Source organism: Crocodylus porosus, unplaced genomic scaffold, assembly GCF_001723895.1.
Source record: "Crocodylus porosus isolate Cpor-Errol unplaced genomic scaffold, CroPor_comp1, whole genome shotgun sequence".
NCBI lineage: Eukaryota > Metazoa > Chordata > Crocodylia > Crocodylidae > Crocodylus > Crocodylus porosus.
Genome location: NW_017728906.1, coordinates 17591479 through 17602772, shown reverse-complemented (window position 1 = coordinate 17602772; position 11294 = coordinate 17591479). Strand labels below are relative to the sequence as shown.

At 40.3% G+C, this 11294-nt stretch overlaps 1 long non-coding RNA gene across 2 annotated transcripts in view; it reads right to left on the bottom strand.

Moving 5' to 3' along the window:
- Positions 1-602: 602 nt before the first annotated feature.
- LOC109305691 overlaps positions 603-11294 on the bottom strand; it is a 215205-nt gene continuing 204513 nt past the window's right edge. The window contains exons 3-6 of one of the 2 annotated variants that reach the window (XR_002099665.1): positions 7456-7608; positions 4364-4429; positions 1280-1400; positions 603-752 (exon numbers count right to left, since the gene is read on the bottom strand). This is a non-coding gene — a long non-coding RNA (uncharacterized LOC109305691). The remainder of the gene's footprint in view (positions 753-1279; positions 1401-4363; positions 4430-7455; positions 7609-11294) is intronic. The other variant, XR_002099664.1, reaches the window with a different exon arrangement.

Sequence of the window (11294 nt, the reverse complement as noted above, 5' to 3'; positions counted from 1 at the left end):
GCAGAGATTGCAGTGACAAGGAGATTCTCCATGCAGCCCTGCAGTGCCCTGCATCACCAGGTCACATCTGCTGGGCTGCAGAGGCCTCGGTGGGATCCCGAGCCCACAGTGGGCAGCTCAGGCCCACTTCTGCCCCACACATATATCTGGAGGGCACGGGTCCCCCTGCCCTCCCAGGAGTGTGTGTAGTGTCAGGGAGCCACCACCCACTGTCTGAGCCCATAGCAGGCAGGCAGAAGGCAGTGGGGGGGGGTGGGAACTGGGCTCTGATACCCTACAAAAGCCATTGCCTCCTGCTGGGGGCAGGGGGCTGTGGATCTGGGTCTCTTTCCCTGTAGCCCTTGCAGTTTGAGGTCCCCTCTGACAGGGCTGAGTGGGGGTGAGGGCAGGAGTAGGTAGCTGTGGGTGGAGGGCTGGGAGTACTGTGGGGGGAGTGAGGGGCACAAGCAGGGCCAGGGGGCTGTGGCGGGCATGAGAGGCCTTTCATTTTAATATGGATTTGGGGGGTTTTATCAGACCATTTATAATTTTTGTCAGAGAACTTGTGATTTGTTTATCAGAGAAAACCAGGATCCTTGATAGTGAGTATCTATCAAATTAGGATTTTTAAAAAGGAAAGTGAAAACCAGAAAGATCCTTTGAACTAATGGGCTTACTTTGTTCAAACATGGTAGATCTTTTCCAGTCTAGCATTTCTTTTGTATCTTGCTGAAGCCTTCAATGAGTTCTGAGCCCTCCTCCCCTAAAGAGGGCTTCAAGAAATAAAATTAAAAAACCCAATAAAAATATTTAATTGTAACAAGTTTCTTCAAGAAAAAAAACAGTAGCTCTTTGTGATCTTTACAACCTTTAGCAACCAGCAGCTAAGAGAACAAGGCATGGAGTGACACTTACACAGACCAGGAAAAAAAATCACTGTTGGTCAGAGACACAAGGTAACAGGAGTGGGGAGCAATGATAGAACACTCCCGTAAATATTAACACAAAACTAAAGACTTTCAACTGTTTCTTGGATTTTCCAAGTGGATTTTCTGTTGTAAAAGTACTTCACATTCTGTTTTTGTTTTTCCCTTGACACCTCACCATGATATTGCCTTTTTGAGAGTGGCAGAAAAGTGAGACAGATGTGTTGAATGTGCAAATACCAAGGGAATTGTTTACCAAGGAACAGAGGCCATATATCGTTCCCTTTCTCACCGCATGGTAATTGGTTAAGAATTTGCATAACAAGTAGTGAATAAAAAATTAGAATAAATAAGTCATTAACTACTACACCTACCCAAATATATTGGGAAAATGGCATGAGAGAGAAAGTAGTTATGTCACAGGTGAATCATCAGATCTGCTGCTTTACAGCAGGCTAGCAGAGCAGTTTCCAGGGAGTGCAACACCTCTTGGTTCTACACTCAAATGAAAATAATCATTATAAATGGTAAAGAAGGCCATCTGTTTTTCCCATTATTTCCTACACATCATCCACAAAGTTTTGTGTTTTTTGTTTTTTTGGGAATGTTTTTGTTTTTAACATAAAATGCCAAAACTTATCAATTTTTTGTTGTTGTTAAACAGAACATACTTTCAGACCTCATTTATATTCCAAAAGCTTTCTCTACTGCCCTTTTTTTGTATACATGAAAAGTTTGAGCATATTGCTTGTATACTAATATAATCAAATACATGGTCATTATCTGTAAGGTAATGAATGGGGAGGAATGGATTACCATGTTCTTAATCATTTCAGGGGTCCAGATGATATCATTAACCACAAAAGCCAAGCTTGAGTGGTTTTATAATAACATCTGAATCCTGCTATTGATTTGTAATATGGTAATCTATCTACAGCTTTGTTCATTGTGATTTATACAGTAAAAAGGGATTATGGTTATTTTAGGGGAGTTTTGAAGATTAAAAAAAATTCTTAAAAATCCTAAGTTTTAGGTCTGTAATAAAAGTTGAGAGCAGTGGAGTATCACAGTTGCTTTGTGCTGACATAAATGCATTGATTTTCTTTCATTATGATACAGGAGTGTTATTTTATACTATTGATTATCAGGTTATTTTTTATAATTTGTATCGGTCTGATACCCTCTTACTGTCTATACTATGCAGTACTAGGAAGACTATGTGCTTTGTAGAACTGGGCTGTATCACAGGCTGAGACAATGACTTGCTGTCTTCCCTTTTGAGTCCAGATTCAAAAAGTCGCTTTAGTCCATATCCACAAAAAGGGACTTAGATTTGTAGACACTCAACATAAATATGCCTAAATGTTAGTCTATGACTCTGGCATTGACAAACCTCAAAGAGGCATCTAAGTTCCCAGTATTTATGAACAGAGAGATTTATATGTCCTGTAATGCGATTCACAATAACCAGTGCATTTAGTGGGCAAATGCCTAAGCCAGCAACCAGGAAACACTGTGGAATGGGACCATCTGATTTCTTGCCACTGTCATCCAGCTAAGTACTTCCTTGCAACCCAACATGAAACTGATTTTCACAGCCCCAAATACTAGACACGTTTAGGTCCCTCTAGGTTAAGATGACAAGACATAACCAGGACTAATGCTGCTGCTGCTTGTTTTTCATGTAATAATTTAATTCAGAGGAAGATTTGAATTCACTCTGCTCCTCAGTCTGAAGGGACTCAAGTCCACATCACCCACCTCTCAGTAAAGTGCCACAACCATTAGGCATAGTATAGTTCGGGTGAAGAGCATTCTCCTCTCCTCTTGTTGAAGCTGTACTGTTGTACAAAATAGTTGCAAGATTTATGGCACCAGAGACAGTAAAGGAGGGAGCCTGTCATTGAGGAAACTCCTCTGGGAGGGGTAACTTTGAGTTCCAGTTAGCATGTCAGCAGTGCTTTAATGTATTCTACCCAATGACTAATTCAAAATGCATAAGTAGTCCCTAAGAGCAGGTACTTCATATAACCCAGCTAGAAAACTAAATAGAAATCCAGCCTTCAAAGAAAAAGAATACATCTGACCTATGCTTGTATAGAGATGCTGCATAAAGGCTTCCGAATGTTTTTAGAGTATGGACCACATCCTGGAAAGAATGTTTTCTGAGCTGCTCTTCCTGTCATTCGTTATCATAGACTGCTTTTCCTCCATTCATGGGATCATAATACCCCTGAGGCAACTACTGCAATTTCTTGAGCTGCTAATACTAGGAAAGTACTCAATGGATTTTTAGTGTCTTTTAATTTAATTTAGCAAGTGGAAATAGGCAAGAGTATCAGAATTGTGGGACCAGCCAGGTCTCTAAGTACTCTACAGATGAGGATGAGACCTGATATGTTAGAAAATTATTTATTTACTGAGGCTTCAAAATATGATAGGCAAACAAAAAAGACTTAATATCCATCCCACAAAACTTCTACATTTAAATTCAAACTTGGAAGAAAAATAGGATGCAGAGAGAAAACAAGAAGTGAAGAACAGGGTTACAGAAGGGTGTCAGTAGCTAAAGGTCCTAGTGGGGAAAATATGCAACTTCTTTTAAGAAAATATCATTATAAGAGGCAACACCTATGACGTGAACTAAACTGATGAGACACAAATGATGACAAGAAGGTGAAGAGCAGCAGAGGAGAAAGACAAGAAACGTAGAGGCAATGCTGAAAGACGTAAAAGTATGGTATACAGAAAGAGGAAAGGAAACATATAATAAGGACAAATAGAATGAAAGCAGGAGGCACAATGAGTCTTACTATCAAGAGGTGATACTAATAGAAATGTAAAGGGGCAGTTTTCTAGTGAGTGAATATTGAAGAGTGGCCCTCCTCTGGACCCTCTCAAGCTTAGCTACATCCCTCTTGAAGTGTGGTGCCCAGAACTGGATGCAGTACTTCAACTGTGGCCTGACCAGTGCCGCATAGAGGGGAAGCTTCACCTCCCTGGACCTCCTTGTGATGCATCTGTAGATGCACAACAAGGTGCAGTTACCTTCCTGACCACTTCCTCACACTGGCAACTCATGTCCATCCTGGAGTTAACAATGACTCCAAGATCCCTTTCAGCCACTGTGTTGTTGAGAAGAGAGTTCCCCAGCCTATAGGTATGTTGCAGGCTCCTTCTCCCTAGATGCAGCACCTTGCACTTGTCTGCATTGAATTCCATCCTGTTCTCATCCACCCACCTTGGTAACCTGTCTAGATCTAGTTGGATTCTGTCCCTCCCCTCCAGTGTACCCATGTTGGTGGAAGACCAGAGAAAGGCCCATAATGAGGCCCACTCTTTGTCTATTTTTATTTCAACATAACACTGATTTAAAATCATTCCAGCTTTTGAAGAATCATGTTGGTCCCTTTTATGTTCTCTTTTGGTTTGTACTTATGTAACTACAGCATGCTCACATCCTAGGCAAACCTCCTTCTTCTCTAATCCTGTCTGTTAGCTGGCTGACACAACAAGGAACTTAACTGTAAAACATCGGTAGAAAGGATATAGTTGCATATTTCTGACTTCCCAAAGGACTACATTATGCTAGGCTGCAAAATAATTACATGACATTCTTGGCTTTCCAAATCCAGGCTTATCTGGTCTGTGCCTATGGCACTAACACTACATCTGCTGGTGATATGCATCAGGGCAAAGGCTGAGGCTGATTTGGACTCCCAGAAGATGATCAAGAATATGTCCCTCAAGCAAGCAGATACAACTAAGAAAAGCATGTAGTTGTAGCATCAATCTCAACAGATTTTGTATTTGGTTCTGTTATAGTTACAATCTACATCACAACATTTCTTTTTTGATTATAAGTTGTTGAACATCTTAGTGCTGTCACTCTGATATTTTCTGAATTGCCAGATTTTCACATTTTGCATAAAAACAAAGCTTAATACTGCTACTCAAAAAATGTCAACAGCACCTGCATATTTTTGTGCCCTTGAAAAGTGTAATAAAAAGCCACAATTTAGCAGTTTTTCTCTATAGGCAAAACTTTATGCTGATCTCTGTTAAATACAGGCTTTTCTTCTCTACAACACTGACCACTGCCTCAATACAATAGAGTCACCTGGCATCATTATGTAAAGTTATCTTATCAAATGTAAACAAATCTTTTTCATTAAAAAGTGGTATGAGTAGTTTAGTCTATCTCCAAATCTACAAAGAGATAAAAAAGAAAGCAACTTCTCATTACAAAAAAGAAGATAGGTGAGAATCAGATGACCTAAAAGCACTGCTAATAAGAAGACAATATATTTTCTGCACTAACTTTGGCTTTTTACTTAAAAAAACCCTATCTCCCTCACTCAAGTTCAGTTGTACAATTATAGCAATGATGGAAATAGCAGCATAAATCTGAGATCTGGGAATTTTAGCCACCATAGCACTTAGGGACATGACACTACAAAGAAATTATTGTCAATTAGTTGATTTCAGGCTGGTTAGTGAGACTTTTTTTTCCAGAAAAATAAAGCTAATATAAATGTACCCCATGTGATCTGATAACTCAAGTTGGTGCAAAGATGGTGTTAAGAATGTTTCCCCCCCACAAACCAGGCAACTATTTCTTGGCACCAAAGGAGTCACCATCATCTTATTTTACAAAAGGATTCTAATATACCATATTTTCTTTCATACAACACCCCCATCCCCCAAATAAAACCTTGTTTTTGGAAGGCAGAATGCAAAAAAAAGATTTTTATAGTGTCATGGCTGACTTTGTGACATACAAGAAGTTCCTGCTCCATGATGTCTCATTCAGATCCTGGGATCCCACATTTCCTGAAGGACAATGTTTATTTGACATGAAGGACTACTCTGTGTCAAACAAGCTTAGGACCCAGACAAGGGCAGTAGCAAGGCTGTTTGTTCTTTACTGTAAGTAGGTCTTTATATATGTTCTTGCAAACAAAGTTATTTCTACTCACAAGCCTCATCAAGATTATGCCAGCAGCTCACTCAGTGCTTAAGGTACAAAATTCAATGCTCAACTAATACCTACAGCGGTGACAGAGTTAATGTAGGACTCCATGCTATTTAGCCTCCTGAGCCAGAAAAGTAGCAACCATCTTGACAGGTGTATGGTGTGCATAGCATTTCCAACCATGCTTCTTTTCAAGCAAAGAAAACAGCTTACGTGCTGTTTCATACACAGAGCTATAGCCTAGGCATTCCTGGAACTAAGCAATAAAATTGTACAAAATGCCTTATAAGGCAGTGGAAAAAGTGATTGCTGTGATTGGTACAGTGGGCGAACCAGGTACAACAGTTTCCCTAAAAAGAAACAAAACCAAAAACTGAGTAGGATTGGAGTACCTTATCTAAAAAGATAAGGTATGGAACTTGAGGATTGGACAATCTGGGATGAGAAAGTAATGAACAAAGGAAAAGATGTGTATTTGTGCTGTATCTCTGGGGAGATAGGGGCAGCTGTGGACTTTTTGCCTGAATAGCTGAAAAGCCAGAAACAAACATCCCACATACCCAGCAGAGGACCCAAGGCTGGTATCACCGAAGGTTGCTGCTGTAACTTCTAAAAGAGCACTTACCAGGTCATATTATGGGGAGAAAACCTGTAACAGTGCATAGGGGTTACTATTAAAGTTCACTTGATACCAGCTTGGGTACAGGAGCCATGTAAATCCTTGGGAGCCTCTGGCAAAAATAACCCTACTGGTAACAGAGAAACCTCAGGTTTTTAGTTCCTCTATTGTAATATGCTCCTTATCTGTTTTGCCATTCTATTAGAAGTCTCCATATGTTGTCTGTTTTCCCTCCATCCCATTGCAGCAGGAAAGTAGTGTCCTAGTACTTCACCCCATCAGTGTCTAGGCTGGGCTATTATCAAATCCCAGAAAGAGAGTATTGGGAATGTCCAACTAAGTCAGATAAGGATTATGTCTTTTTTGTCCCTTCCATGAACATTTTGGCTGTCTTGACAGCTGATTCTTCCTTCCCATTACTCTGTGGTACCCTGGGGGAGAAGTCTTGTTCTCAACCTATTGTCTGAATGCAAGGTATAGTTATGCCATGCCCTGTAATGTGTGCCTTCAGCTCCTAATTACTGTCTTTGATTGAGTGTCCGCCAGATAATCCACCCTCCCAAAAACTGGAGTAATAATCTATTATGACCGTATAGTTCTATTATTGAACACAAACAGGTCTGTCCCAACCTTGTCCCAAGATCATTTTCATGGCCTTTCTGGAATCTTAAGTAAGAACATGCATGATTTTGCAACGATTTTTAATAGAGAAAAGTGTCTATGCCAGTTGAGTCCTACTGTCTTGGATTTATGCTTCCAGGAAATTGGAACATTGAACAGGTTCACCATTTTGTAGCACTTCATCAATATTTTAGGCAGTCCATTGTGTTCAACTCCTGGTCAGAGCAGTTTGCTAGGCCTCTCACTACTTAGTCCAGTTGAATGACTGACCTCAAATGTTGCAGCATGGTCCTTATTTGTTCAGGTGGTAAACCACCACTGGACATACATCTGACCTTTTTTCCTTCTGGTGCACCCAAAGGAAGAAAGGATGTTCTCATGTTAAAGCAACTGACTAGGACTCAGGAGATGTCAGTTCAGTTTCTTGTTCTGCCAATTCAGTTCCTTGTTTGAACTTGAGCAAGTCAATCTTCTTCTGCCTCAGTTGCCTGTTTGCAAAATGGAAAAAAAAATGTTTACTGCCATCTTTTGTCTATGTAAATCTTGATCCTGGAACATATATGAATGAGTAGACTACTGTGCTTATGTCAGTCAATGTTCTCAATAGGAATTTTCTCTTTCTTTCTGTGTGATAGAGATCTGATCTTGGTTGAGGCTTCTAAGAACTACTATAATACAAATAAAAGTAATACATAACAGTTCCTACTTCTATCAATACCCATCTTCATTATAATTATTATACTCTGAAGACATGCATCCTATAGAGCACTTTTTAGTGACCTTCTTCTTTCAGGGTTTAGGTTAAGTTTTCTCTAAATTATGTACTCTTTTCTCCTGTTTACATGTGTGTAGTAGGAAAGGAGTATCTCCTACAACCGGTTGAATGGTGTGAGAAAACATTGTCTACAACTCAGTAATTCAGAATGTTTACATGTATAGGACTCCCAGTCAAAAGCTCATTGTGCAGATCCAGGAGTGAAAATTGATTGAAATATATAACTCCAGAAAGAAAGAAAAATTATGCAGGCAAGTGATCTAAGCAACTCTAATTCCTGTTGAGTTCCAGGGAATTTGTGAATGATAGTCAACCCTAGAAATCAGGCAAAAAGTCTTCACTACTGTCAGAGAGGCAAAGAACTCTTAATTTGTATGGAATAGCTCATTAGCTAACAATTTTGACCTGCTAAAGTCAAATATACAGTAAATACTGGAGTAGAATTTTTCACTGCCTCCTTTAGTAACACCCCTGATTAAATGCAGCCAGTAGTTCACACCTATGTAGGAAAATAAACACTGGGCTAGGTGTAGGTCAGAATTTAAGAGTGACAAATGCATGCCAATTGTTGAAATTCACCACATGGGGTCTGTAAAGTGTTCGTCAGCATAGCATCTACAATCTTGACATTCATTAACACAAATTACCTTGTGCTATATCACAAGATCTTGTAGCAGCATGCTTGATAATAATTGTCTTGTATATAGTGGTAGAGATTCTGCAATAGCTCACTGGATTCTGCTAGCTGCACAGCAGAGAGTCAACACTTTGTATCTGATGGCTACACATGGGGCCTATTAGTGAACAAGGCTCCTTAAACAGTCAGGAGAAAAAATGACATTCTTCATTAGGTGCTGCATAAACATTGGGCACATTTCTTATCTTGCCTAAACAATAGCAGTTTTTAAGGAAATTTTGGATTTCAGACATCATAGATACTATTGGTCCCCAAAAGGGAAGTTTTGGTTCCCAACAAAGGCAACATTTGTAGAAGTTTTAAAGTTCATTTTAGGGGGGACTTGTGATTTTAGTTAAAATACAGCTCAAGGTCACTCTTTGACCAACACTTCCATCTACCACATATCACTGCACAATTCCAGAGCAGGGATCTGCACTTCCAATAATATACCTGTGCACTACAAATTCATAATACCTTATTTACTCAAATCTAAGATGACCCTGACTTTAAGACAACCTTCCAGCAATTAGATTCTACACATGGAAAATGTATAAATTCGTTCTAATTTTCCATATATAGAATTTAATTACTGGAAGTTCATCTTTAATTCATCCACTCCCCACTGGGACAGGCAGTGGTATCTGCTTGTGCCGGTCTCCCTGCCACCTCTGCCCCCTGTCTGAGCCCCTACAGCCTTGGGCCCTCCTTTTCCGCAGCCTCTGTTACCATTTTTACCCCACAGCCCCTCATCCCCTCTCACCCTCCTCAAGCCTCTGCTCCCTCCCTCCCTTACTCTTTATGTGCATTCCTAGGTTTAGTTCCTGTTCTAGCCTGGAGCCCCATTGATCATGGCTCCAGTGCAGCCAGCCACTGTAGCATCCACGTGGGCTTCACACCACTGTTGTTTGGCTGGGCTGGGGCCATGCTCGGTGTCCCAGGCTGCAGCATGTATGGAGCCTGCTGGTGCAGAAGAAGGGTAAGGGCAAGAGGAGGGAGAGGGGTAGGTATGGCAGCAGAGACTGGAGTGTGGGTGAGAAGGTGGGGGGAAGAAGCTGAAGGGGGGAGATGTTGGAGTTCAGAGGTGCCATGGGGGGTAGGCAGCAGCTGTGACTATGCCCCAACTCTGGGGCACAGCAGCTGCTTGCCCTTACCCCCTCATATGCAGTTCTAAAATGATGAACTTGCCCCCATGCTAAATGGGGAAAAGAATCCCATCTTAGAATTGAGTAGATATGGTATTTCAGTATCTCTACTACAGTAGGATCAGTATCACAGTAAGGTCTAGAGCTACAAACCTGCAATAGCTTTACATAGACAAAGCTCCCTGAACAATTACAGTTCCATATCAGAGTGTGCCCTCCAGAAGCCAATTGTAAGTTCTGATGCTTAATGAGAATCTCACAAGTACCTAATAGAAAGAATAATCTGTGTTTTGGAAATGATTTGGGATAAGAAAGGAAGATGATTAAAAGTAAAAATTGCACAACCAGTTGACCAATGAAGATGGAAGCCGGTTTAACTTACTGATAAATAAAGAATGGGAACATATTTTTATTACTGTTATTGTTATTAAACCATTTTAACGTTTAACCTCTTAAAACAAAATACAATATGCTAAATGTGCAAAGATAATATATCTTGTTAAGAATGTGCACTGTGTTATCAGAAATTAAATGATAGAATCTACGATATCAGCCATATTCCTACGTTCTACGGTTGGACTAAGGATATGTCCTATGGGCTAGGTTCAGCAGTATTGGCTTATACAAGTCCATATTCCAAGTTATCTTTACCTCAGGAAGCACAGCAGGACAAGCCATTTAATATTTCTAGTGTTAACCGTGCAGCACTTTATAGTTATGGAAAGGTGGCTTGCAGGCACAGGCTGGAATTGGGAGGAATCCAGTTACTACATGCTTTCCACATCTGCACCATTTAGGGACCCTGCTTGTCTTACACAATGGCAGGGAGATAACAAACTCTTTCTAGCACCAGAGCTTTGCACAGATTTTAACCTATAGAATTAGGACTTTGCTCTGCCAAAGACATGGTTCTGCAGCTATTCATACCAATATAACAAAGCACTTGAGCACATGAAGGCCACTTACATATTGAAATGCCCTGCTGAAGAGGAGCCATAGTGACAGAAAATAAAGTGTTTTACACAATGTGTTTTGAGCATTTTCAATGGTTGCAAACATTTGCCTGTGGGAGCAATTGGCAAGGACCCAAATTCACCAGAATACTGACCAGGTTGAACATTTGCCCTGATTGTACCTATGCAGAAGCTATCAAGGAGAGACAGAAATATTCTGCCACTTTCACTTCCTAGAAAGCTGTATCATTGCATGTAAATAAGGACAACTGTCCCATTTTTTGTTGTTGAAGGCCATCTATATATCATTGTGAGCTGTGAGGACAATATAGAAACTGCAGTTTTCAAGTCTGAAGAATGACTAATATCAAGCTAGGATACTGATAAACCAGCTGTTAACTGCACAAGATTTTAAACTTGGCAATATCTGAAATTTCCTCCAGGAAAAGAAATATCCAGCCATCAAAATGGAAGCAGTCTTTCCATTGAAAGGGTACAACTTTCCTTCAGTTTCAACCTCAAACAAACAGAATGTAGCAAATAGGGTTTGAGCTACAAACCACTTGGGATAATCCCAAGATTGTCATGGTGATCAGGACATCTTGGTCTAGCATCCTAGCTTTTT